Source organism: Giraffa tippelskirchi, chromosome 10 (assembly GCF_054371585.1).
Source record: "Giraffa tippelskirchi isolate mGirTip1 chromosome 10, T2T-mGirTip1v1.2.pri, whole genome shotgun sequence".
NCBI lineage: Eukaryota > Metazoa > Chordata > Mammalia > Artiodactyla > Giraffidae > Giraffa > Giraffa tippelskirchi.
Window position 1 is genome coordinate 44,463,343 of NC_137284.1, and position 26,451 is coordinate 44,489,793.

General features: G+C 43.0%; 1 protein-coding gene across 1 annotated transcript in view; it reads left to right on the forward strand.

Moving 5' to 3' along the window:
• Positions 1-1,142: 1,142 nt before the first annotated feature.
• Positions 1,143-26,451, forward strand: part of FAT3 (FAT atypical cadherin 3) — a 787,529-nt gene continuing 762,220 nt past the window's right edge. Inside the window, exons 1-2 of the mRNA XM_081531110.1 lie at positions 1,143-1,383; positions 5,697-5,771. The gene's annotated coding sequence lies outside the window, so the exon portion shown is untranslated. The remainder of the gene's footprint in view (positions 1,384-5,696; positions 5,772-26,451) is intronic.

Consider the following 26,451-nt stretch of genomic DNA (forward strand, 5'->3'; position numbering starts at 1 on the left):
TGCGGCGCGCGGGCTAGGCGGCGGCGGAGGTGGCCGGGAGCGTGTTCGCCCGGCGCGCTCGTGCGCCGCCAGTGGGGGTCGCTGAGCTAAAATGCATCGGACCCCCAGGCAGGCGTGGGGCGCAGAGCCCGGGTATTTTTAGCCTCGCCGTGGTCTGCACTCCTCTCTCCCCTCTCCCGCCGACTTGTGTCGCGTGTGCTTTCCGAGACGGTTAAACGGGGACCGCGATGAGGCTTCGCGGAAAGCAACTTTCATTGTTCCCTTTTCCCAGCCCGGCTCTCGTGGGCTGGGGAGCGCTGGGGCAAGGACGCGGGGGTGGCGGGAGTGTGGCTGCGGGCTCAGCGAGCCTCGGGGTAGCCTGCGACGAGAGGAGAGGAGCCCCCCCCCCCCGCCGTGTGTGTGTGTGTGTGTCTGTGTGTCTGTGTGTGTGTGTGTGTGTGTGTGTGTGTGATGGCGGCATCCTGCAGCTGTAGCTCCACGTAATAATGGGGGCAGAGCTGGTAGTGGAAGGGGATCCCTGGAAGGCTGTGAGGACGGAGGGAGAGAGCCTGCAGGGACCTGGCGTGGGGCTCTGGGAGGCTCCCGGGAGCGAGAGGCCCCGGCGGCCTGGAGAGCGGGCGCTCGGTAGCCTGGGCTCGCCCCATCTGCCACCCCAGCCCGCCCCGGCCCCGCGCCCCGCGCGCAGGTCCCGGCTCGGCCTTGGGGCCGGGTAACCTGCAGCCGCCGCGGCGGGAGGCGGCGGGGAGCGCGGGGCGCGCCGCCGGGTGAAGAAGCTTTTCTCCTCTTCTCCCCCGTCTCCCGCCCCTCCCCGCCCCCAGACCCCGGCGCGTTTGTTTTCCAAGTTGGATCCCACTTCCATTTACAAGTGTCAGACAAACCCGCGCGAGCATCCCCCGTTCACCCCGGGCCCGCCAGACGGGAGGTGAGCGAGGGGCAAGCTGTCTGCGCAGCGCCTCGGGCGGTGCGGCTCCCGCGGGGCGCCCGACTCGCCCGGGCTCACCTCCGTGGGTCCTGGGTGTTTAAGAGAGACACGTAAACAAACCAAGACCCCCAAACCACTCCGGCCACTTATGTCCCGCCGCTTCCCTCCTCCTCGCCTCGGACGTATTCCTTTTCTTGCCCCAACGCCTGTCTTTTCAAAGGCAAGTCGGCGGGGTGGGAGGCAGGGGGCTGGCGGCAGGCCGACCGGTTCATCACGGCGGGTTTGCGCCCCCGGCTTTGTTGCTGGGGTACGATTCTCTGACTGCGCCCGGGCTGAGTTAAAATACAGGCGGAGAGGCTGAGAACCGGCCTGAAAGACTGCAGACGACTTTGCCCCGGATCCGGGCGGCAGGGCTAGGTGGTGGACCGGGCAAACCCGCCATCTAGGAACCGAGGACTGAGGTACCCCCTTCTCGGTGTCGATCAAAGGCAGCCCGGATTTCGCTTCCCCTGGCAGGCGCGGAACTTCTCTTAACGTTTATGGAAGGCTTGAATGGCGTTCTGGTTTGTGACGTGGAGATTTGAATCTGAGAAGGAAAGAAAGGGAGGGGATGGAAGAGAGGGAAGGAAGGAGAGATGGAGAGACTGAGATTCTGCAGAATCCTGGAAACAGCACCAAGCCAACTGCTCCTTTTTTTGAGTTCTTATTCCTAAATTGGAGCAGCTGAGCAGTGAGAGAATAAAGGACAGCCAAGAAAACCAGGGCGCCAAGAGACAAAGGCAAAAAAATGCATAGTAACTTTAGCGCTTTGATGTGCATTTTTTCCCTCTTGGATTGGAGTGGGGGAAGGGCATCTCACGTTTTACCAGGAGAAAAGTTGCCTCTCAGATATAGGCGAATGGTGATCTTTAATCATGAATCCCTGTTGTCTTTTTGGAACTCGGACAGTGAATGGTGCTGGGGGCAGTTTCTGTACACAGTGAACTGCGATGAGAAAGTTCCCAGCACTGCCCAGTTACAATGTCTTCATATCGAAGGCACACAGAGAACTTCACATCAAAGGCAGCTGGTTTGGAGATCAGAAATCGCTCAGCTGCTAGGCTGGCTTCGTGTCTTGGAGTCCCAGAATTTTCACAGCCAGTGTTTGTTGACCAGAAATGGGGCTGGGAGTACCCCCCCCCAAATTTGTTTATTCTGCCTCTTGGCAGAGTCATTTTGAGGATTTTTTTTTTTTTTTTGATAGTCAGGACCCAGTCTATCTGTTAACTAGCAATTACAGTTGTGCTGAGCTACTCAAAAATGAAATGAGTAGCAATAAACAGACTGACTGCCCACTGACCTGTACGCTATATTGTTATTTTGCCTGCTCATAGCTTTTTGTAAACAGCTCTTCAGGCTGTTTTCAGAATATTTTTGATGTGTCAGATTATGTTATCAGCCTTGCTTTCTTCATATGCTGCGGAATGACCCGCTCTAATCTGGTTGATGAATTACGTTAAATAGAAAGCATTAGGCAGTTACCAATGAGGACAAGATACTTAGGCTTTAGCAGCTGATCTGAGGCCTGCTCCGCATGGCTCTTGTGTTGTTATTCTATCTTAATGGCTCAGGAGGCAAGGAGGACCAGGGTGGCTTTATTTTCCTGTTTGCAGAGGTGGGTGTGGCATTCCTTCTGTCCAGCTGACTGTAGGTTGGCTTTTTCCTGCCAGCACAGAAGGAAAGGGCCACATTGGAGGGTTTGGTGTCTTGCATTGGGGTCACTCCAAGGTCCTTTCCTTCTGCAAGAGCACTGAGCGGGGATCATCTGATGGGATCAGGTGGGACCATACATTTGGGATTGATTTCCTTTGACTGCTGGGAAAGGGCTATTGATGAACCCTTGTCTTTGCTGATTGTGACAGACATCAGGCAGAAATGATAATTAAACAGAAAGAGACCTGACAGACCTAGTGGGAGGGCATGTCTGCCCCTCAGTTCCTTTCTGCGGAAAATAGAGCCCCTGATTTCCCCAGATGAACAGGGCCTTAAAGAATTAAAGAAACATAACCCCAGTTGGACTGTTTTGCTTACTGATAAAATTTTATGAAATACTTTTCAATCTCTAATTGTTGAGTGTATCTTTATAAGCATCTTTCTACTCCATTGTGAGGACTAAGTCTCTTTTTATAGTCCGTCCTTTGAGGATGACCACAGTCCCTACTGCCTAATAGACTCTAAAGAAGCGTTTGTGGCTTGGGTGACTTCCTCTGTGGTGACCCCAACGGTACATATCGTTCTGTGTTTCACTCAGTTTGATTCTGCATCCTTCTCAAACTTACTGATTTTTCTGTCAGTTGAAGAGTATCTACTTCTTTAATGAGCTTTTTTTCTTCCCTTGTTTACACTGACCCTTTCCCCCAAATCTATTTCCAAGAATAACTTTAGGAAAGCTTTCCTTTCCTTAAAGAAATAAAAACAAAAAGATTTAATGCCACAGATTGAATTTATTGAGAACATATTTGACACTTGTCTAGTGGCTTTGAGCCAGTTCCTGGTCTACCAGAATAAGTCATCAGTTACATGTAACAGTGACAAATGACCATTCTAGTAGTTCTGGATTGGAATGATACTCCCCGGTTAGTCTTAATATTAGTCAGTTTTAGGATTGAGATATTTTTGTATTAAAGTAGAAAGGATGAAAATTTGAGAATGGATTTCCTGCCATGATGATGGTTGGGGAAAATAGAGAACAGATTTAAAAACTTAATGATCATACTCTTCATACAACTAGCGTGTTACTTTGCTGGATAGATATGTGTGAATGTGGAGGCCTGGGAGGAGGTCTGGGAAGGATTGTGAATTGTCCTTCTTTAGAAAATGCTTTATGAGAATATTGCCTTGCCTGAACAGAAAAGTCGAGGTCCCTCACGGGACCCTGAAAGGGATCCGTGATCAGATTTTAGTATTTCATCTTTCTGATCTTCCAGGTCCAAGATTGTGGATTACAACCTCTATTTAATAAAGTCAAGTGGAAGTCACCTAGTCTTGTCTGACTCCTTGTGACCTCATGGACTGTAGTCTGCTAGGCCCCTCTCTCCATGGGATTTCCCAGGCAAGAATACTGGAGTGGGTTGTCATTCTCTTCTCCAGGGGATCTTCGCGACCCAGGGATCAAACCTGAGTCTCCTGCATTGCAGGTGGATTCTTAACTGTCTGAGCCACCAGGGAAGCCAGTATTTAATAAAGAAAATTCGTTCAATTAATTCTTGCCCTTCTATGTCTTAAATTTATCCCTTAATTTTTATTCTGTTAAGTCCCATTGAATTTAAAGTTGTTTCAGCTTTTTTTTCTTTAAAAAAAAAACTTTACGTTTTTGATATTTGATCAATTTTTATTTTCTTTCACGTGCTACTTTTTCTCTGAGCTCTAGCTACATATGTCTCTACCTGTCTTCAGAACCTCTCTTACTTAACTGCAGTGTAATCTTCTGAAACTTAACATGTTCCACACTGAAGTGAACATGAGGCTCCTCATATCCATTTAGTTCTCAAATCGTAGAAATTAGTGGCAGTACATCATTTATGTTGAAAAGGGGTAGAAGCTAAGATTGACAACCTTCCCTGGTGGCTCAGAGGTAAAGAATCTGCCTGTCGATGCATGAGACGTGGGTTCGATCCCTGTGTTGAAACGAGCCCTCCCTAGAAGGGAATGGCAACCCACTCCATTATTTTTGCCTGGGAAATCCCATGGACAGAGGAGCCTGGTGGGCTGCAGTCCATGGATTCGCAAATAGTGGATGTGATTTAGGGACCGAGCACACACGCATTAAGGTTGAGAAAGTAGGAGAAGTTACGGAGAACTTAGGATGCCAGGCTGAATATAAACAATGGAGTCACTGGGAGGGTTGGGTTGAGACCGGATGAAGCTGCTTTATTCTGATTAATTCTGGAGTAGAACTCACTGTGGAAATGTGGGAAGAAAAATAATGCAGAGAAACCAGTTAGGAGTTTCTAGCAGTAGTCTGAAAGTCAGTGATGGTGAAGGAAATAGAAAAAAGAATTGCAAAGCTTCACTTTTTTAAACCTATTTTATTTTGTTTCTTTTATTCCTTTAAGGAATTTATTTCACTGAATTTCTTTTCAGTAATATTTACTGACCCTACGTCCCTTTGCAAGGCATCACACAGGATTCAGATATACCCTTTGTCAAAGTAAAATATATCCTTTGCTTCTTTGTGCTTACCGTGTTGTTGGGAAAATGGGAGATACCCATGTGTGCAAACCAGAAATCAACACAAGGACATATTAGTTGACAAAATAGTGTTGCTGAACAGGATCCTGGAGGAAGAGAGATTAATATGAGCTGGAGCAAAGTTTTAGGAGGAGTATTGTTGTTGCTCTTTAGTCACTCTGTAGTGTCTGACTCCTGCGACTGCATGGATGCCAGGCTTTCCTGTCCTTCACCATCTCCCAGAACTTGCTCAAACTCATGTCCATTGAGTGGGCGATGCTATCCAACCCCATCTCATCCTCGGTTAAGGAGATGGTCTCCTCCTGCCTTCAGTCTTTCCCAGCATCAGGGTCTTTCCTGATGAGTTAGCTCTTAGCATCAGGTGGCCAAAGTATTGGAGCTTCAGCTTCAGCATCAGTCCTTCCAATGAATATTCAAGATTGATTTGCTTTAGGGTGAACTGATTGAGGACTATGAAGTGAACATAATCCAATTTAATAATTCTTAGTAAAACTCTAATGTAGTCAAGACAGTATAGAATTAATCAAGTCTTTCATTTCTTTAGGACAGTGCTCCTTTTGGGAAGAACATACTCATGGAACAGGCCAAATAGACTGTTGGGATGTTTTTCAGTATTTTGGTAAGACACCTGAATTATTCAGGCCCTTTTCTCTATTATCCTTTTGTGGTATTCTCACCCCCAGCTTCAGAAAAGAGCTGCAGGTGTTTGAAGTGCGTCTGGGAGCCTGCACACCAGTGCCCACGCGGGCACCTGCTTCCACCCCTACCTGTACACACATTCTGGCTTCCTTGTGCTTCTATCACCCATTCTGGGGTTTTTAGGTTTTTTCCCTGTTGATAGTGTTTAAAAAGTGTGGGTGCAAATAAAGGACAGAAGGACTGTCCTTTAGGGGGTCTGTTAAAGAATCATTGATTTTTGCTGTTTTGCATCAAATTTACTGGGTCCTTTATCATAGCCTGTTGCTGTTCGGCAGTTAACTGGGAGTCTTCTCCCACCTCCCAAAGCTCCCCAGAGGGGTCCTAAAGTGAGAGTCCTCAACCCGGACTGCACTTTTGGAATCCCCCAGAGGCTTTTAAAACAGATGACTCACAAGTTGCATCCAGACCATTTTTTTAAATAACTGTTAATTGTATTTTATTTTTCATTTTTAACTGGAGGATAATTGCTTTATAATGTGTTGGTTTCTGCCATACATCGACGTGAATCAGCCATGTGTCACCTCCCGCTTGAACCTCCCTCCCACCCCTGCTCCATCCCACCCCTCTGTTGAAACATGTGTGTTAGCACAGTAAAACAGACAGCCAGTGGGAATTTGCTGTGTGTCGCAGGGAGCTCAGCCTTGGCTACCCAGTGACATCCAAACCATTTAAACCAGACTCTCTAGGGGTAGGACCCAGGCACCAGTATTTTTTTAAGCCTCCCAGTGGATTTTGCTGGTAGCCAAGGTCGAGGACCACTGCTGTAAAGGCTGTGCCTCCTATTTGGAGTTAGAGTTCACTCTTTCAGGAAGCTCCCAGGCCCCGGGGAGTTTGAATGAAAATCAGAAACACATGCTCTGCCTTCTCCTGCTGTGAATGTAACCCCTGGGACTCTGCACAGAGTTGAAGTTAAGCTGGACTCAGGCTGAAGGAGGTGGCTGGGAAGGTCCCTGGCTTCTCCCCCCGTGTTCTGTTGATTTTTTGCTGTGCCAGCATATAACGCTTTCTGCTGCCTAACGTGGCTTTGTCCTCAGTTTGTCTCTAGTTGGCCAAGATGCCTTCTCCAGCTGCTAGTCATGATTATGGTCCAGGAGCTGGTAAATGATATTTGCAAAGTTTCAAACATCTTCAGGAACAGAAATTCTTCCCTTGTTTATATTGGACTCGTTGTATCTGGAGTCTTTATGTAACTCTGAATTTGGAAAATGACTGCAATGCAATCCATTAATATATGCTCAGTTTTCTTTTTATTTGTAAGGATTACAAGAAATACACTGCACAGAAAAAATGAATCATGCCTTCAAGAAGCTTACAGTCTAGTTAGAGCCCAAAATGTGTACACGTAAGGAAAAAAAAAAAATCACAGCACTGTTTAATGTTGGAGGTTGAAGGCATGCATGCTTCTGGCGTGTGTGGGGAAGAAACTTAATTCCTACGTACCTTGTAATTGGCATCTTCTGAGTTCCATTTCCCTCTGGCCCTTAGTCATCTCACAGTTACCTATAGCATAGAACACTTTGAGGTGATCGGTCCTTTATGAATTTAGCATTCGGGTCTGTTGCTGGCTTTTTAACGTTCAAAAAAAAAAAAGAAGGTCAAATAAATGGTAAGCCTTGTAATGCTGCCTTTCAGAAGATGGGTGAAAAGGCCAGAACTTTTACCTTGGAGGTTCAGCATGAGTTGCTGATATTTGTACTTTGCAAAGCAGTTGCAAATACTGTTTCAGTTATTCTTTATTTCTTTTCTTTTTCAAGATGCCAGAGTTAAGCCCAACTGTTGAGTGATGTGCAGATAGGAAAGGTTAACTAGAAGTTTAAATGTAACTTTAGGACTTCGACTAAATTAAATTCCCAACAATCTGATAAAAATTATAGCCTTTACAGTACCCGGAAAGGTTAAAAAGTGAGCACAGTGGAGCAGCTATTACGTTTAACATTTTGAAATAAACTCAAAATTATTAATGCTACTAAATATCATTGAACAGTACTTAACACGGGTAAACATCTGAAAGCGTGCCCCATAATATAGATTACATCTAGTGACAAATGTGCTTAATGACAGTATAAATACCAGTTTTTTCTATCAGATAGACACTGAGTGTGTACATTTTCTTCAAAAGCAGGAGGAGGCTGTATCTCGGGAGAAGAGGTAGCTCAGTCTTTTTTGAAACCTAGAGCATCTATTAAGAATGATGTTTTGTTGATTTTTCCAGAATCTGAGTGTGTGATTAATATTTTGAGGTATCTGTAGTCTGTTTTAAAGATTGTGGCTTGAAATTCTCTGTTTGGCTCTACGTGGTGGCTAAAAGATGGCCATTAGCACCATGATTGGCTGAGAAGGGCCTTGTGGGATGCGTGTGGCATGGTCCCACACCGGGCTGGAGCGTGTGGCTACGATTTCATTAGATTGGCCTGGCCGTGGAGAGCCTCTCCATAAAGAAATGTACACATGAAAGTGGGCCAAATGCAGACGGCTTTAACATTGCTGGAGTTAGGGAGAAAAATGTGAATCTTTCCCACATTTCAAAAAAGAAAGTTTCATACTAATCATTTCAATCAGATGAGCCAAAAGTCAGAAGTGTGTCGTAATCTCCCTTGAGAACTTGGTACCTATCTGATAGGACTGTAAAGGCATTTCAGGATGTCAATTAAATGGAAAGATATGCCTGGAATTGAATATAATTAAGAAATGTTGAAGTCTGGTGTCTACATATTCAGACACTGTATTCGATGGTTCAATTAGTGAACCAGGGCTTGGATTTATTGACAAAAGGTCTCTTTCTCATGGCATGCTTCACTCATTAAAAGCTCATAATGTCTTGGATCTTGTTAGTTGTTGGAACTTGACCATTTGCCATTTTGTGCTTCTTGACTTTATTTATTTTTTTTTTTAACTTTGCAACTGATTCAGATGATGCTGCTTCTCCCAATGGATGCACATTCCCGAGGAATGAACCTGTGATATTTCCTAACATTATGAAGTGTCACCAGAGCATCACACAGGGCCTTCATGCTGCTGAAAAACAAGGATTGGAAAGTGAAATTATTACAGTTAAATTTGTGCTCTAGCAGTTTTAAAGTAATTTGTGAATTTGTTGAGATGAATTTTTTCCCAATACTGTTAGCTCTATATTATATTTAGCTCATATTGAAATTCACATTTCTCTGTGTCCTGCTCAGTTTTATGGTGGATCAGCTAGTGGTATAAATCCTTTCTACTCCAGATTGTGGCTGGCATTTCCCCCGTCATGTAGGAGAATGGGACATTTTTTCTGTTTTCATATCCTTGTTGTGGGATATATTTCTTTTTCAGCTGCATTTGATGATTCTAAATGCTTGAAAATCCTGCAAATAATAAAGAAATAACTTGGGAATGTTGACACCAAGTGAGGAAGAGGGCAAAACACAGTTCACCTGATCCTCGAGGATTTGTTGCTACCTGTTTGCAGTTCAAATTTTAGCTGCCTCCTGTAATGGTATGAATGTGAACAGCTAGTTTTATATGATTTCTTAATTCCTCGTCTTCATAGGTTATGTTCTCTAGGAGCAGTTTAATGTAATCTAGCATTCCATCTTTCCTGTAGACATAGCAGATCATTCACAGTCTGGGAGAACTAAGTATACATTCCATTGTTAGTCTTTCTGATGGCTTGTGCTGAGTTCTTCAAATTCATGTCGTTGTTGGCAAAAATGCATTGATGTGCTCTTATTACCTTGGACTGATTTTACATAGAGCATATTAAACAAATGTGGTGCCTGACCCTTCGAAAGTTAGCTTTTTCAGTTGACTCTTATTTACCTAGATAGGCCCAGAAAAGAGCAAAATGCATGTGCTACCCAAGTGAGAAAGATGGTACCAGCATCTTTTATTGAGATGAAGTGATGTCATCTACTTGAAAATGCCCACATTAACAAGGGGACAGTATACCTTCCATTTATATTTAGAAGACAGTGACTACAGTGAGGAAATTATGCAATCTAGGTGATTGATTAGGAAATGTAAGACAAAAACATACTACCTTGCCAAATCAATTTCCTTGATCTCCTTGGATTATCCAATAATTAGATAATCTTTTACTTTGGAAGTACAGAATTTTTATGTGTAATTATTTGTCTTAATCACTGTATTCCCAAGCTGTATTCAGTGGTAACACACAGCCTGTTCAATTTATACTCTATTTCTGTTAACTAGATAGGATTAATAACATTCCTCTCAAAAGAGAGAGAGAGATACAGGTATTTTATAAGATTTGCCACTTACATAGAGCTCATCAGTGGTTATTATAATAATCAAAGTGAATAAACTTAGATTGCTCTTATACAATAGATATGTTTTTAAATGGGAGTGTAAAACCCATTTTTTCAAGCAAATCACATTTTAACTGCATTCAATTAGGGAAAACTCTCCACTATTTGTTGAAGCTGTGGCCAATACTTTGGCCACCTCATGTGAAGAGTTGACTCATTGGAAAAGACCCTAATGCTGGGTAGGATTGGGGGCAGGAGGAGAAGGGGACGACAGAGGATGAGATGGTTGGATGGCATCACTGACTCGATGGACATGGGTTTGGGTAGACTCTGGGAGTTGGTGATGGACAGGGAGGCCTGGCGTGCTACAGTTCATGGGGTCGCAAAGAGTCGGACACAACTGAGCAACTGAACTGAACTGAACTCCACTATTTCAGCAGATCCTGTGGCACATTCTTTTATAAAGTAAAGAATATTTTGTTTCTCCTTAATTTATGTGTGTTTCAACTTTAAATGTTTGTATATCAGAGTACTTAGAGGCAAGAGCATATGCCTATGGGAAATATATTTCCTTTTAAACATGTGATGAACTGAAAGTTTGACTCTCTCCCTCTGCACTGCTTTGAAGAGAGGCATCAAATGGGAAGCTAAATGGGGAAGACACGCCTGGAGTTAGAGAGGATGGGGAGGTCCATGTCATTCATGAAGGTCGAGGAAATGTTAGAAAGCTTGAGAATTTCTGAGCCATAGAACCAGGCCAGTGCAACCCAGAATTACACCTCTGATGATATCTGCTCCTTTGTGACATTGGCTGAAACAAACAGAAAAAAGCACAACCTAAAATTTCAGAGGTATGTTTTATTAGGTGGACAAAACTGAGGACTTAAGCCTGGGACCCAGCATCTCAGGTAACTCGGAGAGACTGTTCCGAAAGGTGAAGGGGGATGTAAGGACATACGGGGTACTTGCAACAAAGACCAAGTAGTTAGAACATCAAAAGATGACTATTTATAAAACAAAACCAGATATCTCATGTTAAGGAACTTAGAGCTTTTCTCTGTGTGGGAAGATGCAAGAGTCTGGGCTCACTGAAATCATATCTTTGATACGGACCTCGGCTAGCTGGGGCTGGTATCCTGTACCTTCTCATCCTGAGTCTTCTCAGGGCACACATGCTGGGCTCAGGGGTGCAGTGTCTGATGGCCTGATGACTGGCATTCTCTTCCCAGCCTCAGCTCTCACCTTCGGGGGGCAGCTGTGGCGTCTGATGGCTGCAGCGTCCATCCCTGGCACAGTTAGGATGCCTAGTGGGACCAGTCCCCTTCCCAGCCTTTGGGGCATCCGGAGAAGGGTCCCTTGGCTCAGGGCTCCTCAACTTCCATGGTCCCTTCTTGTGGCTTTTGCTCTCCTTGGTGCTTGTTGGCATCTTTGTCCCTCCCCAACTCCTGCAGCCACTGTTTAGAGCCCTGTGCCATCCTGAAGGTCTTGTTTCAATCTAACCTGCTGTACTGCTTTTTAATATTTCTGTACGCAGTTGCCCACTACAGTTGGTGTTACTATCATGACACCTATCTGCCTTGTAATGAACTTACCTGTGTTGGTGTCTTTTGTCTCCTATAGACCTTCATTCCACGGGCTCAGTGACATAACATGAATCTTTGAACCACCACTCTTTTCACTGCTGTATCTTATCAGTGTTCAATATTTTAAACTATATGACCATATTTGTTGATGTTCCAGCTTGAATAATGTATCATTGACTTTCACAGTGGAGCATCTAAGACCAAACCTTGAAAAACATCCTTTGGGTGTTAGGACTTCCTTATGATTCTGGTGCTGGTAGGATTTACAATCGGCTCTCCATATCCATGGGTGTTGTATCTGTGTATTCTACCAACCACAGATAGAAAATATTATAAAAAGTTCCAAATGATTTCAAAAAGCAAAATTTGAATTTACTACACTGCATGCGTGCTAAGTCGCTTCAGGCATGTTCAACCCAGGGATCGAACCCATGTCTCCTGTGGCACCTGCATTGCAGGTGAATTCTTTACCACTGAACCACCTGGAAAGCCCATGCCATATGTGATCGGAGTTCTCTCCTTGACTCAGGAAGATCCCCTGGAGGAGGGCATGGCAACCCTCTCCAGTGTTCTTGCCTGGAGAATCCCACGGACAGGGGAGCCTGGCGGACTACAGTCCATGGGGTCGTAAAGGGTCGGACATGACTGAAGAGACTTAGAACAACACAACCTAGCTTTTACATTGTATTAGCTATTATAAGTAATGTAGAGATGATTTAAAGTATTTGGGAGGATGGTATGTAGGTTACATAGAATCACTATGCTGTTTTATATAAGGGATTTGAGCACCCATGGATTTTGGTACCAAGGGGAGCCCTGGAGCCAACCCCCTGTGGATATTGAGGGAAGGCTGTAGTAGACTTGAGGTCCCTATTGTCTAGTTGAAGAAAAAACCCTCCAGGCATGTATACCCAGGTTCTTTATTGGCTTATCTGTCTACGCTGTGAATCTTCCCAGTAAGTTCTCAGCAAGTGTAGTAAAGACACTGAAAAGGCATGTATATCCAAATGTTTGTCACTTTTCAGGAGCACCACTTTGTTTTCCAGGAGGTTCTGATAGGCAGTTACTTAGCCTAATGGTATATACACGTAGATATTGATGTACACAGTCAAAGGTGAAATTTATGGGGAGGTGGAGAACATCTTGGTGCTGAGTCTTCTAAGGACAGCATAGAATACATATGTGAGAATGTTTTTATTGTAAGAACATTTGAAGACTTTTACATTTATATTTAAAATGAAATTATTTGTAAACATTTTTGCTGTAACTCTTGTTACAATAAATTATAATCAATGCACCATTCCAGTGAGTACCAAGATATAGAGCTTCCCCAAGGGTATCACTTACCCAGTTCTGACAATCCTGGGCAAGAGAATCCTACTTTAAGGGCTGAGTTTAGTGTCTGAGACATAATAAAGCTTGTGTGTGTATACATGAATGCACAAGGTTACCTGAGCTAGAATAGATTAAAAGCAAGTCTTGTAAAATTCCAAGTATTTTTCCTTTTTTAAACTACATTGCACTAGAAAGCATTCTTTGAGGAGCTGGTGGGTAAAATCAACATGTGACCAGATGTGTGTCTCGAGAATGTCATATTACAAAAAAAGGTTCAATAACTATATCTTGAATGAATGGAAAAAAGGCTGTGTCTGTCTTTTAGACACTCTGTCATTCTGTGAGCTTAACAAACAAAATCTCATTAACACTGAATGCATGGGAGCATGAGAAATGTGTAATGCTCTTAATTTCTTATTAAGTGATTTGTGTTTATTGAAAATTGGTTTGAAGGTACACTGAACACAATTCATAATATTGGATTTAGGTGAGTCTAGATAACTGAGTCTTTTCTGTACTTCGAATGTGCTTACAAGTCCACTATTGGAATAGGGGGTGGGAAGAGTGATAGCTTATTCCTGGAAGGATTTGCTGAAATGAGAAGATGAGTTAGACTTGGGGCGTCCTTTTCTGATGCTCCTGTGCCTTTTAGGTCTGTGTGAATTGTGCAAGGCCCTTATTTGTGCAGGCACGCTTTGTACGTGTCTACGAGCAGATGAGAGGCAGTGAGGGCACTCAGGGGCTGGTAGAGGCAAATGTGAATTCCGTTTTTTTGCTGTTAACTCATGAGGCCTGCTGGGTAGCAGCAGGCACTAGCAGACATTTAATTGTGTGCTAGGTAAAGCTGGCACAGCTCCAGCATCATGGTGGAGTAAGAATTACCCTAATCAGCTGGGATATACTGCATATATTGATTAGTTGGATTTTGTTATGCAAAAAAAAAAATCTTTATAAATAGTGGGAAAGTAATTGAGAGTAATTAAAAGGCAGAGAGTTAACTCACAGTTCTTTAGATGAAAAGGCATTTGATCCTTTGCTACCATGTAGATTTCTGGGCAGGCTGGAGCAGTTGGTGAGTGCCACGTCTGAATGGTGGGATGACGGTCCCCACTGCCCCGGAAAGAGACTAAATGGGCAGGCTGTGTAGTTGAGGCATGGGGGACCAAGTTCCGGCAGTTTCTTCTTGGTGGCTCTTTGCTGTGGGAAGCCTTCTTTATTTGGGTCTGGGGGATTTTCCTTTCTTTTTCTTGGCCTCACTAATAGCTTTTGGTTATCATTAATATACCTGATAAGAACTGAATTGAGATGCCAGTATCCTAGTGAACACTGACGGGAACATTAACTACACTGGAATTACCTAGAATTTCAGCGTGTTTTGTCATTGCTTCCCTCTTTCCTTAAACTGAGAAGGCTTTGTAGTCATTTGGTATCACGGAAGCTACTTCATCTCTGGAATGATGACCTGAATAGTTATGTGCCTGGAGAAGTCCATGGACAGAGGAGCCTGGCAGGCTACAGTCCATAGTTTCGCACAGAGTCTAATATGACTGAAGCGACTTGGCATGCACACACACACATCCTTTCTTGCTTCCTAGTCCTTTCATTCATACGCAATGTCTGCCACAAAATATATGCACAAAATACCTGCTGGCTGGATGGGTGAATGGGATGCTGTATACGTTTGGGATGCTGGCATGATTTAGCATCTTTGTGAGAAGTTGTAGATCATGTTTTGTGGAGTTCCAAGCATCATTATGATCAGAGATCATGAATAACAAGGAGGCAAGGGGAATGGGGTATGGAAGAAGAAAGGGTTAAGATTTATTGAGCATTTACTATATCAGGCTCTTTGCATATGTACGTTTCTTCCAGCATCCATCATGTTCTGGGAGGTGGTTGTTAGCATCATCATTTCACAGGTGACAAATACATGATCAGGAATTGAACCAACTGACAGACCTTCATTGGCAGGGTCAGGATTTGAACCAACAGCTCTAGTTGATAATCAGGGTTCTCAAATGAAGCTGTACAAGTCCCCTTACCAGCAGAGGAGGATGGTCTCATACTGTCAGAGCTTGGTGGTGGAGCCCAGAGATAGGCCATTAGATCAGTCAGATTTCTTTGCAGGCTGAGTGTTTTTCTACAAATATTTATGGGAATTTTGAAGTCTGTTGCGTAATGTGTTTGGTTAAATGTGAAATCATATTTTAAATTACTTAGTTATTAAAGTACCAATACTTAATTTTTCTGTCCCAAATCTTTACTTACAAGGGACCCACCTAAGGTTGCTCTTCATGTGTCCTCTGGAACTCCTATGGGCGTTCCATGAAGAGAGAATCAGTGGTGGTAATTTGGTTGGAAGAGGGATTGAGGAACATATCTTGAAATTTTGTTCCATTAAAGTGTGGATTTTTACTTAGATTGCATGAGTATTTGCAGTGACCTGGGGCTGTTAGCGAGGAGGAGGGTGCTAAAACTTCCCATGATTTTGTCTTGTTTATCCAAGAGCTTTAAGCATCCTAATGTAACTGCTATGGAACCAAGTTTGAGAAGCAGGCACAGAACCATACTTCCCTGCATTATTTGAATGATAATTATGACACCAAAAACAATTGCTGTGCCTGTGATCAATTGGTTAGTTATAAATGGCATTTCATCCTAGTTTTACTGTATGGATGATAAAACTTACAGGAGACACTTGAGAAAAGGAGAATTTGGATTAACAATCCTTGAAAAACAGAATACTCCCAAAGTTCCACTGGTCAGTAGGCACTGAATTTATGAAAGATTCTTAGAAAGTAATTCTTGACAATATTAATAATAACTTGCATTTTTTTTAGAACTTTACCATTTATAATTCGTCATTCATTTTTGCATTTGCTTGCAACAGCTAACATTGATAAGAGATTTATATATAGTATCTCATTTACCCACCAGCAATTCTTTGAGGCAGGTATCACAATTTTCTCTACAGATGAAGAAATCGGGGCACAGAGTTGACAAGTGACTTGCCCAGGGTGATACACTTTGGCAGGTGTCAGGGTCAGGATTCAAATTCAGCTTTATCTAACTGTATAAACTGTGCTCTTCATCCCTCCACTGGGCTACTGTTTCTTTCCTTGGTGGAGTTCTGAGTTGCTGGCCTGTCCTCAGCCTCAGTCATAGTTTATACTGACCCTCTAGTGATCCTGGGCTTCCCTGGTGGCTCAGATGGTAAAGAATCTGCCTGCAATGTGAGAGACCTGGGTTTGATCCCTGGGTCGAGAATACCCTCTGGAGAGGGGAATGGCATCCCACCCCAGTATTCTTGCCTGGAAAATCCCATGGACAGAGGAGCCTGGTGGGCTACAGTCCATGGGGTCACAGAGAGTCGGACACAACTGAGCAACTAACACACAGTGATCCTGTGGAAACATCCAGATGTCTCCAGACTACAGTATCCTTGAAAACATCTGCCAGTGCATGCAAATCTAGTTTGATTTTCTAAAACTTGAGAATGCAACTCAGGACAGAGGAAGCAAATTGAGTCCCTCAATGGGATCGCACAGAGTTGGACATGGCTGAAGCGACTTAGCAGCAGCAGCAGCAGGAGAAGGTCATAGGAAGAGTTAAGATATTCCCTCTTGAAAATTAGTTTTCCCTTCTAGGATAATATGACAACACAAGAGGAAATAGAAAGGTTAACCAGTACCTGTACATGTGGGTTGTTGCAACCTTGCTGGAACTAACCAGAATTGCTGTGCTGATCTGAGTTGATCTGACTCTTGGGAGTTGGGCTATTAGATTGCTGGTGACCATCATACAGTTATCCATGGCTGTTGCTTACACAGGACGGTTTGCATCAAGAAGCTGGAAATCTGCTATCTTCTGGTTTTGATTTCTGAGCTGAATGTAAATAAAAAGATGGAAGATAAAAATGCAGAAAATTGCATTAGCTTGATTAGGGGCTTTATTTGCATAAAAGAGTCTTTGAATCACAATTACCCTCTGGCTTCGGACCCCGGCTCTTCTCGCTTTTTTATTATCCGGTCCAAGGTCATTACTAAAAGGCTTCCTGTTTCATGGACGAAGACTTACTGAAATATTAATTTCATTGCCCGAAGTAGATTCATATGGTCTGTTGAATAACTTGAGGTTCTGTCAAAATCACAAAGTGAAAGAGTTATTTTTATGCCTTTGGAAAGGTGGTTCAGGAATTTAACAGGCAGCTAAAACACCACTCTCATTTTGCCTGTGTTGTTGACAGAAATGGGTAAAACTCTTTATGTTCTTTGGTAATTACAGCAGTGAAACAACCATCACTGGGTAAGTTGCATCTTTAAGGCATCATGCAGGAAATGTTTTTGTTTTATTTTCCTTTAATTGCACTGTGACTGGTTTTAGATTTGATGCTTAAGACTCTGAGAGGGAAATGAACTTGTGACATTTGAAGTTTGGAAGTGTTTTTTTTTTTTAAAGTACAGGTAGGGCTTGAATATTCATTATTTTAATGCATGCCTTTTCAGTTTGTATCTGTTTTAACACAAAAACTTGACTTCAATACTGTTTTTTTTTTTCATTGTTCTTTTGCAGCTTTGGCTGTATATGTAATTTAATCCAATGTATTAAAAAGAAGTTGCATTCTTCAATGCTAAAGAGCCCTCCAGTCTCCTTTAGTGGTAGCTAATGATAATAATACTTGCAAGTACAATTCTTTAAAGCAAAGTAAGGCAAAACAAAAACAAACTCCAAACTGCAATTGAAGGTTTTTTGCATCGTTACAGGCAACAGCCTAAGGCTGTCACAGATCGGCTTGGTGAGAGTTTGGCTTATTTTATTAACATGTTGTTTTGTCTGTTGTGAGTAGACAGGCATTATTCTTGGCCCAAGTAACATACATCAGTTGACAGAAGCCAGCAACTTACTTACCTGAGCTCACTTTGGAAATATGCTTGGAAGTTACTATTTTATTGTTCTTTTCAGCTGGTTTTGCTCACAGAGTGACTCAGTAGCTCTTTCCATAGCTGTTTTCCAGCCTATTTTATAATCCATACTTGTTCCCTCACTGCCCCCCCCACCCCATCCTTGCACTGCTGGAATCATTGCTGCTTTACTTTAAAAACCAGTGTGCTAAATGTCACAACAAAATAAAGCATGGATTAGAAACAGCATTGCAGTTGCAGACTTAATGCCTTTGTGACATCTCATTGCTATGTAAATGAGATTCAAGGAGGTCATCTCTTTAGCAGTCACTCTAGCCCTGGTATCTACTTGATATTCCTTGGCCAAACTTACTAAGCATTCATTACTGAACTGGCCTAGGTGTTTAACTCTTTGTTGACTCTGAACCTGCTGGTTGAGGCTGCTGAGTTCAATAGCTCCTTCTTTAGTGGATGTTTTCATTTTAAGGACCTCTTTGCGTCTCCATGCTGTTCCTCAGACTGTGGGTACCTCAGGAAACCCATACTTCTATTCGAAAGATACACTTGTTTGTATGCCAAGACAGTATTGGGAAAGCTCATTTGTGATGTTTTCTTTGCTGTCTCAGGTATTTTTATCTTTGTTAACTGCTATATATTTAGGTAAATGTTTTATTCACTTGCATCTGTCACAAATTCTTGCAGATATTCTGTAGAAAAATGTGTGTCTGGGCTGATAACTGTTCACATAATACTTCCTTTAAAGTTAATTGTTCGCAGTTCAAACTTGATTTCATCTGATTTTGCAGATGCATTAATAGTAAGTACACTTGTTACTGAAGGTGGTGAAATCTGATTTTAATTCCGTAAGAAACTTTAATGAGTACAGATTATTGCTGGTGTTACATTTGCTTGGTTAAAGGGAGTTTTTAATTCACTACTGTGATTTGTTCTTTTTAAAAAAATATGATTATAAAAGTATGATGAATTTATCTCATAATTCCAGTTTTGAAGGAGCCTTTTGCTGTTTGAGCAACTGGCCATATTTTAAATGGCTGATTCATTAAGTCATTATTCTCTCAGTGGTTATTTCAATATAGTAGGTTTTCTTTATACACAGGCAGGTGCTGAGCTGTGTAAACACTGAATCCTGAGATTTTGGCTAGAATAACTGCTAACTCAAAGAAAGCACACCTTACACTCGGTGTAAGAAGGCTTAGGCATCTGGAGAAGAGCATTCATTTGGCACCTTGCTCCCCTCCACATTAAAAATTGAAATGTTGACATTGATGAGAGGGGTGATTTGAGCAGCTCTGTGTTCCCATGAAAATTCCAGAATGAGGATTTGACCCCTCTCATGGATAAACAGATGTCTTTGGATTAAGGTACTGAATCAACTACAATAATTTTTTAAAAGCTACTTTGGCCTTTTACAAACCAGTACCTTTCAAAGTGTCATATCTGACTGCCTACTGGCGTGAAGGACTGCTCAGATGTCTGATAATGACAGGTTATCTGGAATTCTGCTGAGAGTGGCATTAGGCCTTCATGATTTTGATCAAGGGCAGTAGAAAACTACTAGTAGTTAAAATAGTGGAACAGGATTTCAAGGGCTGGTTCGGTGCAGGATTACAGTGAAAGCTCAGAACTACCCTTCTCTGTGCTTTTCCATCTCCTCTCCTGTTCTTTACTGGATCATAAACATTCATGGTGACCCTGTTACACTCTGCATCTTACTGGGTGCTGGGAGAGTTGAGGATGTAAATACAACACTGTTCTTGGCCTCTCGAAAGCTAAGATACAGGGGTGAGATAAGGCCTACCAGTAACCATCAAGGAATAAGTCATGGTTTTGCTACAGTGGTTGGGCACTGAAGTGTTTTCTCTGAACTTCCCCTGGGAGTTGATTTCTCTTCTGTCTCTTATGAACACCTCTGAAGGCAGCAGGAGACGGGGACCACAGAGGACGAGATGGTTGGATGGCATCACCGACTCAATGGACATGAGTTTGGGTAAACTCTGGGAGTTGGTGATGGACAGGGAAGCCTGGGTTGCTGCAGTCCATGGGGTCGCAAAGAGTCGGACACGACTGAGCAACTGAACTGAAGGCGGGACTCCCTGTTCAGTGCTGGAAGATCCTGATGCAGAGACCAGGGGTGGCCAGTTATCTAACTAATGCTTGAAGAGTCCAATTTCTCAGCTTGATGCTCCTGCTCTGTCCTGGCAATTGCTATTTATTCAAGGAACAATTAGAAGGAAATCTTATTTAGTAGGTGTGTTATGAAAAGTGTTAGTTAGTTGCTCAGTCATGTCTGACTCTTTGCGACCCCATAGACTATAACCCATCAGGTTCCTCTGTCCATGGAATTCTCCAGGTAAAAATACTGGAGTGGGTAGCCATTCCCTTCTCCAGGGAATTTTCCTGATTCAGGGATTGAACCCAGGTCTCCTGCATTACAGGCAAATTCTTTACTGTCTGAACCACCAGGGAGGCTAGGAAACAGAATACATCATTTTCAGAGATTTTTTTTTTTTAATTGATGTGAAATCTTTTCATGTAAAGAGGCCCTCCAAGTTATTGTTTTATCAAGAGACAGATATCATTTATGAGTTGTAAATTTGGATTTACCAAAACAGTGTTCGATATTTTAAAATCCGGGGTAACTTGAGTTGGTTTGCAGATTATCTTGCTGCTGGCAGCTGCCCCTTCTCCATGGACTTCATTTTTCCACCTCATCCAGGTGCTGAGTGTGGAACTTGTTGAATTGAAATCAGCCAATATTGATTAAAATGAAAAGAGGAGACAAAGCTAGAGAATGTAGAAGCTAAAATGAGATAAAGTCTGAATATCATTTGTCTCTGCTGTCATTGTTTCCATTAGCACAGATGATTCAATGGAATGCTTTCAGGCGTGGGTGAATTATCATAGTGGTAAGTTTTCTTCTGGGGCTTTTGAGGAAAGTTTTAAAAATGAGTTCGCTTAGAGTTAAGAGTTAGACCGAAATGTTCTTTGCTGGAAGCCCTGGTTTTTTGTTGTTTGTTTGTTTGTTAAATTGCCTAGCTCTATGTTTTAGAAAACTGTCAGAAAATAATAAATTATCAAGTCAAACATTTTGCATCCTCCCCAATCCATTGTTTCAGAAATCCACTTTCTTTTTGCCAGAGATGCAGGTTGATAGACTGCTCTACATTCACTGTTGTCATCAGGATTCGTAAACCCAACATTAAAGAGTTCTTCCTGGATCCTTGGCCTGCTACTAGGGTAAAATGCTACCAGATGAGCCACAAGGCTTTGGGCTGTGGTCTAAACCATAAGCCAAAGACTTTAATTTTAGATCCGGATTCCAAATCATGAATTTTTCACTGGGTGTGATTTTTTAAACTATGGATCCAATGTTTATTAAAAATGCCTTAACATGGTAAATAACAACTCTGTTACTGTTCATTGTATATAACAATGGATAAAGATCAGAGTTTAAAGAAATGAGCACCCAAGTAAATTTAAGGCCTTTATCTTTCCACTGTGATTCATATGGCAACCCTTTTCTTATACACACACTTGATTAGAATGCTCCTCTATGCCTTACAATTTTTCCCTCAATTCTAGGGTCAGAATCTCTTTTTGGGGGAAATTTAGAAGAGGCCTTTGAAGTACCTTAGCCCAAAAAGACCTTGGAACCGTTAACTGTCATAAGAAGAGGGGAGGGATATTTTTGAAATGTGAGAATTTGGGGGTAATTTTATTGTTTTATATTGTGCTTATGTCGTTGACTTCCTGATTGAACTCCGTACTACTCGAGTAAAAATTTGCTCTTTCATGTTCACTTTATAGCTCTTGCTAGATGGAATAAATAAAAACACAAATCTCTAGTTGAATTTGAATTGAACAACCAGCAATTCTTTTGCATAAGTATATCCTCAATATTACATGAGACATGTTTTTATCTGTCCATTCAGCTCCTGCACAGATCACAGTTCATCCTATAGAGAGTATTGAGAAAGGGTTTGTTGAATTTCTAAATAAGCCTCCAAGGGGAAATATCCAGGAGTTAGTTCAAAATGCTAACTTAGAGCACAGTAGAGCTTGATTTAAGAGTCACCATCACATGCAAGTGTGGTACTTGGAGTGCTGGAGACTGTCTAGGATCATTGTGTTGACCTAAGGTTCTTAAGGGGCTTCCAGGGTGGCAGTAGTGGTAAGGAACCCGCCTGCCAATGCAGGAGACTTAAGAGACACGGGTTTGATCCCTGGGTCAGGAAGATCCCTTCGAAGAGGGCATGGCAACCCACTCCAGTATTCTTGCCTGGAGAATCCCATGGACAAAGGAGCCTGGCGGGCTACAGTCCATGGCGTCGCAAAGAGTTGGACACGACTGAAGTGACTTAGTACATACGCACACAAGGTTCTTAAACTGCAGTTTGTATCCGAATCACCGGGAGGGTTTGTAACGCGTAGATTCCTGTGACCCACTCACTCCATAATTCACGATTTTGTAAACTTGCGGTGGGGTTCAAAGACTGCTTATTTGGCAGTTTTCCAGTTTACATTCGTGCTCCTCATCTGGAACCACACTTCGGGAGCTACAGCCTAGACTCTTAGAGAGGGAACTGCAAATGTTTTAGGTAAAGGCCTGATAGTAAAGAGTTTAGGCTCTGTCGGCTGGACTGTCTCACCCTGACTCTGCCTCCTTCAGCTGCTGTAGGGGGTGTGTATATGAATGAATGGGGCATGGCTCTGTTTCAGGCAAACTTGATTTACCAGACTAGGGTGCTGGCCTGATTGGGCCCTGGTCACCTCAGTTTGCAGCCCCTGCTCTGGGCCGCAAGAAAGGTAAGTACTGTGGATGTTCAGGTTTGAAAGCTAAGTGGAAGAAAAGGAACTGGAGGAGGAGTGATCTGAGCCATGGTAGGGTACCTGGGGAAGTGGGGGAGCCCCAAAGCCAAGGCAGCCGAGGTTTTCAAGAATGGACGCCTGACCACCCTTGTCTGTTGTCTCCGGGCAGCTAAGAGTGTGGGGGGAGATGGACGCCGAGCGAGGCCTCTGGATGGGCGGTTAGGCTGCAGTGACCGCTGTTCACTGAGTAGTCTGAACAGAATGGTGGGAGGGATGCGCCAGACGGCGGCGGGGGGAAGTGGAGGAGGTGGAGGCAACAAGTGCTGAATCCCATTTCAGGAAATTTGGCCGTGAAGGACGTGAGGGCCTTGAGGCTGAAGCTTTAGGAGAAAATTGAGTCCGAGAAGCTTTTTATGAGCATAAGAGAAAACCAAGTGTGTTTATAGGCAGAGAGTAAGGGCCTGTGGAAGTGTCAACCTGGGCTGCAAACACACGGTGTCCTCAGAAGGTGGAGCCCGCCAGGTGGAGCACAGGGAGTGAGCAGGGAACGGATGGAAATCCAGGAGAGGAGAGAGCCTTAATGGAGAGAAGTTCTCAAAGCCGCAGTGGGAAAGGATAACAGCCCTCGGAGACTGCCCTGGACTGCAGGAGGGAAATGCTCCCTCCAGGACAGGAGTGCGTGAGCTTGCTCCATTCCCAGGAAGGAAAGAGACTTCCCAACCCACAGCCTCGGTTTCCTTGGAAAGGCTGGGAGCTCAGCGAGAGTGAAGAGACTGTGGGAAGCAGGGCTTTTAAGGAAACTGATGGTTTGGAGTAGGCAGTAAGGCAGAAAGTACCACGTTTACCTGCAGCGTGGAGACTCTCTGGGGTTGAAGCTTATTTGTGGGCATCCATATGTCACTCTGGTACATGGAACTTTGCTGTAGTCCTAGCTGCCTGGAAAATACAGAACATGTAACAGACGGAGGGTTATGCAGAAATTGCAGGTTATCAAGGGAAGTTGGTCAGAAAGGCATGAGCTGATAAAACTGGAGATGCTTGTGAATGGGAATATGAAGAGAAACAAAGAAGAATTGGAAAAGGAAAGGAAACCTAGAGTGTCACAGGCTGAAGTCTTGGTGAAGATGAAGAAGAGCAGGTGTGGAGGGAGATGTAAGGGGGTTGAGGTGGGTCGGAAGTTACTGGAGACGATGAGGTTTCTTAGTGATTTTGGAGGCAGACAGTCCCAAGGGTTTGGGGTGTGGCTGTGGCATTAGGCTCTGAAGCTGAGCTGAAGGGTGTATGTTCAGGGATTGAGGCGAGTATGCTGGGTAGGTTAGCACGGTGGATTTCTTTTTTAAGTATTTGTTTATTTTAGTATTTGTCTGGCTGGGCTGGGTCTCAGTTGCCTCATGCGGGATCTTTCACTGTGGCCTGTGGGCTCAGTGGTTGAAGGGCATGGGCACGTGGGATCTTGGTTCAGTGACCAGGGACCGAACCTGCGTCCCTGCACTGACCGGGGGACTGTTTAACCACTGGAGCACCAGAGAAGGCCCAGCAAGGTGGATCTTAAAGTCACTCAAGGCCATGACGGGAGAGGATGCAGCTCTTGTTCCAGCAGGGGACCTGCCTCCTCTTCGACCTGAGGGAGCCTGGAAGCGGCCTTCTTCTGATCTTTGTGAGGCTCTGCAGCCCTGGCTCTGTTGGTCTGTTCCTGCCCCTGCTGGCTGTGACGTGTCTTTTCTGTGACCATTGAAGCACCTCACTGCACATTTTCACTCTGTTTCCTCATTTCCCCCCGGCGGAAGCATGAAGAAAGATGATAGACTAACACTGCACTACTGCTCGCGTACTTCTCTGTTGGTGACTTGAACTTCCATCACTGTTCTTTGGCAATCAGAAGAGAGCTGCTTTCCAGTTTCCTCTATGAAAGAGAGAGCAGTCTTTCTCCCTAAGTTGTTGCTAAGTTGTTGGGCATTGTTGAACATTTACTGATACCTTCAAGTCTGTGTTGTGACTGACTTCTTTGAGGAAGCCTGTCTGTTGTAAAATATTTGGGCTCACTTATCTTTCTACCAGCTTTTGGTTGCAAATTACCCTCTGAAAGGAACTGAATCCTTTTCTACTAAGAAATGCAACTTCATGTATGATAACTTTAATAAACTAAATAAAAATAACACTCAAATGAAAATTTTAAGAAGAACCTAAAATAAATAATTAAATAGTTTCTCTCTAGATAAGTTTCTCCCCATTGGCCCCAATCCTTCTTCTTTTCTCCTCTTTTTCTATACAAACATTTGTTTTTCACCTACAGAAAAGAGGACTGTGTTTTAAATTTACCTTTGTTTCTGAAGTTTTTTTTTCTTCTGCAGGAATGGCTTGATGTATATATCTTGCTCTCTCCTGTATCAGTTGAAAAATCAGAGAAAATGAATTGAAAGAGTGTATCATTTTTTTATATTTGAATCATCACATCTCACACTAGATTTCATATCTTATACAGATGGCATTATCCTTTGCAAATTTTCCCTCCAGTTTGGAATTGCCAAAGGAAAGACTTGAATATGAAAGATAATGAATGTTGGGGAAAGATTATTAGAATAGCTGTCAGATGTTATGAATGCCCTACCTGTTTGGCTGGAATGTATGAAAGTTTTCCCTTTGACAAAATCTGTGCAGAAAATTTTACGCTCCACTTGACATCCATCAGTATTTTCAGAACTAAAGCATTAAAAAGAAATTTAAAATTTTCTTTCAATACTCTATCCCAACTTTATTTATACTGTCATTGGGGGAAATAATAGATATTGGAAAAAAAGAAAAACAACTGATGTTGATTATACTCAACAGACAAATAGGATCTCAGAAGTGACTACATGATGATGACATTTCTACACACATTTTGATAAGGCATAGAGTTTGTTTGGCTTTTGAATAATCTGTATTAGATAGGCAATTCCTAAGAGACAAAGTGAGTTCTAAAACCATAGTTCCATTAGCAATCCTGAAAGATGTAATAACTATGGAGTCTTAGGGCAAAAGAAACTTTAGAGAGAGTCTGACCTAATCTCCTTTCTTTACAGATCAACTGAAGTTTTGAGGGCTAATAAATTTCCCAGGATTGTGAAACTAATTTGGAACCTAGTGAGGGGCTAGACTCGAATATTCTAAAATACAAATTCCACACTCCATCTAGGCCCTGTATTAGTTCCATGATTGGTCATCTAGGTTTAAGCACTTTAGAAGCACTTTAGCATTTGCAGGCTGAATTTCAAGGTGTGGTAGGCATGTTAGATTGGAAAATAAGTTAAAGTACCTGCATTTAGCTCACAAAATACGGGAACATTTTGACAGTTACATCACTCTGGAAACAAACACTATCCCCTCAGATGAACTTGCAGGGAGTAACTGAGATGAATGTGATGATCAAATGGGAACGGGAGACAATAACAAGGCAGCCTGTGTCTGTGACTACCGAGCCACCACCTGTGACTTGGAGGAAAACTGAAAACGCAGAGGCACATGTCATCCAAAATTTATCTCTCACTCATCAATCCGTGTTTATCAGAATTGGAGATCTTCGTAAGTGAACTGAATGCTTTCAATCCAGACATGTCAGTAATTGCGATCGACCAAGCGTTCTGTCACACCTGCCTGCTTTTCTTTCTCTTTCTCTTTACTTCATTACATATTGATTGACTTCTTGGGTTTTACAAGTTCATAAA